The following is a 7,094-nucleotide window of genomic DNA, read 5'->3' as shown; positions in this document are numbered from 1 at the left end:
ATTTATATTTCCTATCACCTTAAATCTTCACTCAAAGACACTCAAGTATCTGTGACAGTGTGTATATAGATGTATCATATATAAGAGAGAAATATTGTTCTTTTAATATGTTGGCATTACTAAATGTGGCTCAGTGCTTACATATATGTGTAAAAAGCAAATGTACGAGCTGTGATAACTGTGTCTGATAGAATGAAGAGTAGACTGATAAATGAAATATTCCTTTATTGGGTGAGAAAATCAGACCATGTCATAACTGCTTTAAGTCATACAGAATAGACATCAGAGCCTTAAACAGGCTGACTTCTGCTAAATGGGTCAAACTGGGCAGAAAGTCTACAAACACATAACATCCTTATAGAATATGATGTAACACTATAGATCAACTTAGCTCAGAATATATAAAGCAAATAAACAATCACAGCAATATGATGCAACAAACACAGCAGTGCTACTGATCCAAAACACTCAAAGCTTCATAGAACTGAAACAAACATTTATTTTTAGCTCCATTCTGCTGCTGATACAGACTTTAGGTTTCTGAACATTAAACTTGTTGCTGCCTTTCATAGTGTGTAACTTGAAGGCCCTGAGTACTTTCTCCCACACTGAAAACACTGGAATGACAACATTATTTGAACATTACCTAATAAGACTGATTCAGCACAGACAGTTATGTTAAACTTTCCTAGCAGTCCTTCACAAACAGGGAACAGTCTGTCTATTCTCTCCATCTGTCAGCTGCTGCTGGCTCTTCCTCCTCCTCTTCCTCACACACTGCTGAGTTTGTCCTGGTGGATCATCAGGGCTGCAAAGCCTCACAGATGATGTGCAGCAGTGGGTCCCTCAGTCTGTCCTCACTCTGGACACTTGCAGTCGTCACACATGGAAATCAAATGTGTGATAAGCTGCAGGATTCAAACACAAGTGTGACTTATAAACACATGTTCATACTTTTATTCCACAATCAGAGAGAAAGAAACAGAGAGAGAGTGCAGGACCATAGCTGGACTCGCCATCGGGCATACCGGGCATTTGCCCGGTGGGCCGCTGGCGATTTTTTGCTTTTATGGGCCGATCAATTTTTTTTTTTTTTTGGAAGGGTATAAATAATGAAAGGTGTTGGATTGGCCAATTGGTCATGATCGACTCTGGGCTGGACCAATTACAGCCGAGGAGGTCGGATGCACCCTCCCCCTTGTTTAGCAATCTTATAAATGAACTAAAGAAAATGGAGAACAAAAAAAGGAAAGAAGGTGCAGAAAAAATTAGGGCCAAAAAGAAACAAGCCCTTCAGGCAGACGCTGCCAAATGTGTAAAAATAACTGAATTGTTTGGCGGTAGCTGTGGCATAGCTTCCACAGATTTAGCAACATCAGCAAGTGGTGGAGGCCAGCAGGTGGATAAGGGAAAGGGGAGGCAAGAGGAGGAGAGACCCGAGGCCGCCACCGGTCATAGTGGCAGAGGAACTGAACTTCAGGTAAGAAGTTATGACCTGCTGTCTATCTGTGTCAGATATAAACCAAGTTTAGTTGTAGTTTGTTTTCGTTGTGCTGACTTTTTACAGTCGCTTAGAATAACTGGTACTAGCTAGCATGACGGAGTTTATATACTGCTGGGCGGGTGCTATGAAGTTACTGATAGTAAATTTTATTTTATGCTTAAGGTTAGTTTCTCAAACTCCTCAAAATCTTAACAAATTGTGCCAATCCTTACATGTTGCACCAGGCTGATTTATCATCAAAAGTGGAGAAGTCTGTGACAGAGGAGACAGAAGAGCAGCAGAGAGAGATGGAGCAAGAGAGAGAAATAAAAGAGCAGGAGATGGAGATGGAGAGATGACTTTATGTCATCCATGAGGGATGCATTTGACATATGTTTCACATATTATAGCCCAACAAGTTACTTATAGCAATTTAAATACGAGCAATCACTTTTTGGCAGACAATCACTTTTTGGCACAACACCGGCTATTTTTTGTGTTTCTTTTTATCGCTCTGTAGCTGAGTTCAATTGAAAGCCTGCATGCGCTAGTACCTCTTGCCACAAGTTCCCAGAATCCTTTGCGGTTTTTACCCCTGAATGACGTCACATTTTTGGTGGGCCGGTCTCTAGTCAAAATGCCCGGGCCGATTTTTTGTCCCAGTTCAGCCCTGTGCAGGACAGACAGACAGGTGACAGTCTCAGGTGTACACACTGCTACACAACAGCACCAGAGAAGGAGGATTTAGTGTTTGTGTTATTACGAGTGCTAAACAAGAAGAGTTCCCAGATGGTGCAGTGGACACATGTGTGACTGCTGTGATTAAAGCATCTTTCTTTCAGCTTAACGAGTGAACCGTCAGCTCGTTCAAACACACGTTAAAGTCCGTTTGGCTCGACACCACCGAACAGAGGCAGCAATATAACATAGCTAACATTAACGGTGCAGTGAATCCTGCTTGTGCCGTGATATTCAGGACTGCAAACCGAGCAGCATCACTGACTTTCAGCTTGTTGTGTTTGTGGATATATGACTGACTTTAATTATCCACAAAATCATCACATTCTCTGTAGGATTAAGGTCGACTATTGAACAGCGTATATTTTAAAGTAAAGGCTTTAAAACCAAGTAAACGCTGAAAGTACAAACATCACTAATGTCACATAACTTTGCCAACATGTGGCCAACAGGAATGTTTTAATGTTCTTCATTATTAAACATCTGCACATAAATAAGTGACATAATATTCAGTACTTACTTCTGAAAGTTTACTCTTCAGCCGCCCCTCTTCCGCCGTTTTCTTTCGGCAACATTATCCACACCCACCGCCGCGCCGTTCTCTCAGAACTGAAGAAACTTCTTGGATAAAATGTCTTCAAGAAATTTAAAGCAGTTCAGACGCTTTTCTTTCCCAGCTCCTCAGACTGTCCACCCTGTTAGCTTCGTTAAGCAGCCATGAAGAGTAGAAGGCCAAGTATGAGTTTCAAACAATAAACACATTTATTTTTAAACCCTGCAAATAAACAACATTAACATCAAAAGTTTTACATTTCCTAAATGTATCCCACAATCTGAATATAACACCCACTTCCCCACGTTTGATCCGCTGTGTTAAATATGATTAAGAACAGAATTCAATCATTTGAAAATCCTATAAACCAGTATTTTAAACAAAGTGAGAAAATGAAACATTTAAAGAAAAATATTAGCCCATTTTGAATTTGATGGCAGCATCCTCTCTCCAAAAACTAAAGGCGTTACGATGTTTAGTGCTGGACCATGTTGGTTAATGTGTAAACTTCTGAAACGTTCCACAGTTTCCATTTTGATTAACCTGACCAACATCTAACATAGAACACCTTTGAAGTGGACCTCGCACCCTGTGGATAACTTCAAACACGTCGAGGTCTTCAGAGGCTGAACTTTGACCCAGCATCACAAGGAGCGCCATAAACACTTGTTACAGTTATTAGAAGGAAGCCAGCCTTTAGACATCCCCACAACGACATCGTGACCAAGGGTCTGTTGCATGATTTTTAACATGGCTACAATGTGTCGTCTGCTGAGTCATCGTTTAATACAACAACGTACTGAAAGAGAGCATTCAGCATCTGACTGAGCTGGACTAACCTTCCCTTTCAAAAGTGAAAACTGCAACATAAAACTGGAATACAACCAACTTCTAATGAAATGTAACATTTTATAACATGAACACAGATTCCAGGTGAGCTGTGTCTTCCAGGACTGGATTTACCAGAACAGGTATGAGGACGGTGCCTGACGGGCATGTACGAGCTGGAGTGGATCCCAGCTAACACAGGGTGAGGAGACAGACCACCGTTCACGCTCACACTTATTCACCAGTTAACCTAACCCCACTACCTGAATGTGTGTGAACTGTGGGAGGAAGCCAGAGTCCCCTGAGAGGACCCACACAAACACGGGGAGAACATCCAACCTCCACAGAGACTCTCTCTGCACTAAAAGCACAAAATAAAAATCACACCGTCATGTAATTCAAGAAACTGGTCTTAAAAAACATTTAATCTAATATGTCCACATGGAGCCCGTGTTAAGGTCCGTACTGGGCTTCAGAACATCAAGTGAACAACATCAGATGGGACCTGAGTGCGTTGTCTCCTGATAGAAAGTGCTGAGGATCAGAAGGACTCAGGGACAACACGATATCTGTCCAGCAGAGGGCGGCATTATTCCAAACAGCTCCATCCTAGAAACATGATGTGGAACAGCTGACCTGTAGATCTGCTCAAGAACAATCGTCACAGTCTGATCACAGTCAGTCCCACGTCTGCCATGTTCTCAGCTTCCTTTAGTACAGGTAGCTTTAATGATCATTTCAAGTGTGGTTGTTTCATGGAAACAGAGAGCAGACTGCAACATCTGTGACAGCCTCCTCTAACACTCTGATGGACGTGTGGACAGCAATGCTGCCTGGAACAGTACCGATGTTTCAGGGCTGATGACGTTTTTGGGTGGGACATCTACATCCTGACATATCAAGGTTACTTTACTTTTACGTAAATTTGCTTTACAGAAAAATAATAGCATTTGTCATCCCTTCACAAACACACACATCGATTTAAACCTGACAGACACATATTTGGAAAGTAGACGCGATGAATCAAATCAGAAAAACAGTTATTAGTTATTAAGTTTAGTGACGGCAGCAGGGACAAAGCTGCTTTTATAAGACTTTGTCCTGCATCATTCTCATGATAAAACAGACTCAATGGCCCCAAGATATTTATATGACTGCACTTGCTCAGGTTTGTCCGGATTTCAAACTGTTCTAAAAGTCTTTTGATTGAAATCTGGGGCTGTGTTATTGAAAGCAGCAGAGAAATCGATGAACTGAAGTCCTTTACTCTCTACATGTTTGACAATCAGGTGAAGTAGAATCAAAAGCGCGTCCTCCACTCCTCTATTGGGCTCATGTGCAATCTGCATTGAATCAAGCTGAAGTTCAGTGTCTTCCATATTCACATTTCTGATGATTTGTTCAAAGACTGAGGTGAGGGCAGCAGGCCTGAAGTCGTTTAGAACTTTTGGACGACTAGATTTAGGACCAGGAACCACGACAGCTTCTTTCCCAAGAGAGGGCATGAACGATTTATTCAGAATAACCTAAAATATAGGACTGAGTTCTTGAGCACAAGTGTAGGAGCCATATGAGTTGTTCCTTTTTGTTTTGGATTAAGAGGGTTGGTTTAAATGCACACCTTGTATTGGTGCACGGGTGTGAGGCGTGACTCGTGGGCGTGTTAGGTGATAAATGTGGTTGCACTCACCTGTTCACCGCACCTGATGAGCAGAAAGGTCGGGTGAGCATGAGGGGAAACCTGTTGACCCCAGCTTGAGTCATTTTGATGCATTTTTGGCTGTAACTTGATGTATGTTTTATGCACTAATTGATGCCATAGGCCGATGTTGTAGTTTGGTGTAGTAATTGGTGTAATTCTTGTGAGATGCAGTCATTGTGTTTGTGCAGTCTGTGCATTTGTTTAATAGTTCGATGTGCTGATTTGTATAGTGGACAGTAACATGTGGAATTAAAGGAGCAAATACTGCAGAAGTGCATCTTATGTGTTTGTTGTTGTCGTCATCAGCGTCCTCATGTTTAGCCTGCTGCGGCCATTTGCTGGAGGAGCCACAACAACTTGTCAACAGAAGAGTTTGTAGGTTTTATTAGATTATTTATATATAGTTTGATTGGTGAGAGTTTTATGGTTCGCTGTTGCCTTTTAGAGTAAGCCTGTGGCTTCACACAGCTGTTTCAATCAGGAGTCTTATTCCCCTGTTAGGTTTCAGCAGTTTCACCTGCATTAGGCGTTGTACTGATTTGCTTTCTATTGTGCATCAGGCGGCTGAAGCCATTGGCTTGGGAGTACCGCCGCAGTTTGTGTTTAAGACAGTTTGTCTTCCTCACAGCTGACGGTATGGAGGTACATAAATACCCATCGCCAGTATGTACGGAAGACTAGGCTGGGTTAGCTAGGTTTAACAGGCAGATTAGTGGGGATGTTACTCCTGTTAATTGTGTGTGTCCAAGGTTTATTGAAAGGAACGTCATTAATTTGATGTGTTGGAATGAAGCATAGGTGCAGTTCAGCGTTTGGATTTTGTAATGTTTGAGTTATGAGTTATGTGAGTTATGCAAACAACAAAGTTTTTTGCAGCTGTTTACCTAAAAATGCAGCCAAGGCGTTTTTAAAATAAACATTTCAAACTATTTACAGAACAATCAGCTGTTCGGCATCAAATCTGATGCCACACAAATTATTTGTGCCACTGCAAAAAATAATTTCTATCCACTATGAGATAAAGGAGAACAACAGCCTGATACCTGCAGGCCTGACAACAGCAGATGTATCACTCCACATCAGCCACGCCGCTTTGCTAGCTAAAACACAGAAGGACGCTGTCATAGCCTGTCAACCATGTTGATTAGCTGCGTATATACACGAATGTGAATCGCATCATTGGCTGGACTATGGGATAAGGTGGCATCATTCTAATCGCATACAGGAGCAGCCGGACACTTACTGACTATTAACTACTCGATTTAAATCAAGACGCAACCTCTCGCGCTCTCTCTCTCTCTCTCTCTCTCTCTCTCTCTCTCACTCACTCACTCACTCACTCACTCACTCACTCACTCACTCACTCACACACACACACACACACACACACACACACACACACACACACACACACACACACACACACACACTTTCTAACAGCCATCTTCAAGATAAAACAAATCAAGCTCCAATAACTAGTGAAAAATGTAAAAACTCTCCAAGACATCTGGATTAACGTTAAATCCTAATAACTGTGAACTCTTTGCCATAAATGATAAACTGTAAGATTCCTGTTAAATCAGAAATAAGATATTTGGAAATTCATCTCACAAAGGACCAAAAAGTAAATCGGTCGTTGAACGTGGAGAAGAAACTAAAAGAATTCAAGACCAAACTGAACTCTGGGCTTTTGTCACGGTTCTGGGTCATTTTGACCCAGCATTTTCAGTTCTTATATTACTTTGTATTATGGTTTGTATCCCGATGCTTTTGTTTATTGGTATTCCATG

General features: G+C 41.6%; 1 long non-coding RNA gene across 1 annotated transcript; it reads right to left on the bottom strand.

The window, feature by feature from the left end:
- Positions 1 to 208: 208 nt before the first annotated feature.
- LOC143416876 (uncharacterized) lies at positions 209 to 3,095 on the bottom strand. Its single transcript, XR_013097133.1, has 2 exons — positions 2,038 to 3,095; positions 209 to 908 (listed from the first exon to the last, which is right to left on the bottom strand). It is a non-coding gene; the product is annotated as an uncharacterized LOC143416876 (long non-coding RNA).
- Between the last annotated feature and the right edge of the window lie 3,999 nt (positions 3,096 to 7,094).

Source organism: Maylandia zebra, linkage group LG3 (genome assembly GCF_041146795.1).
Source record: "Maylandia zebra isolate NMK-2024a linkage group LG3, Mzebra_GT3a, whole genome shotgun sequence".
Taxonomy (NCBI): domain Eukaryota; kingdom Metazoa; phylum Chordata; class Actinopteri; order Cichliformes; family Cichlidae; genus Maylandia; species Maylandia zebra.
Note: the sequence above shows the minus strand (reverse complement) of the source record. Positions and strands in the feature narration are given on the sequence as shown.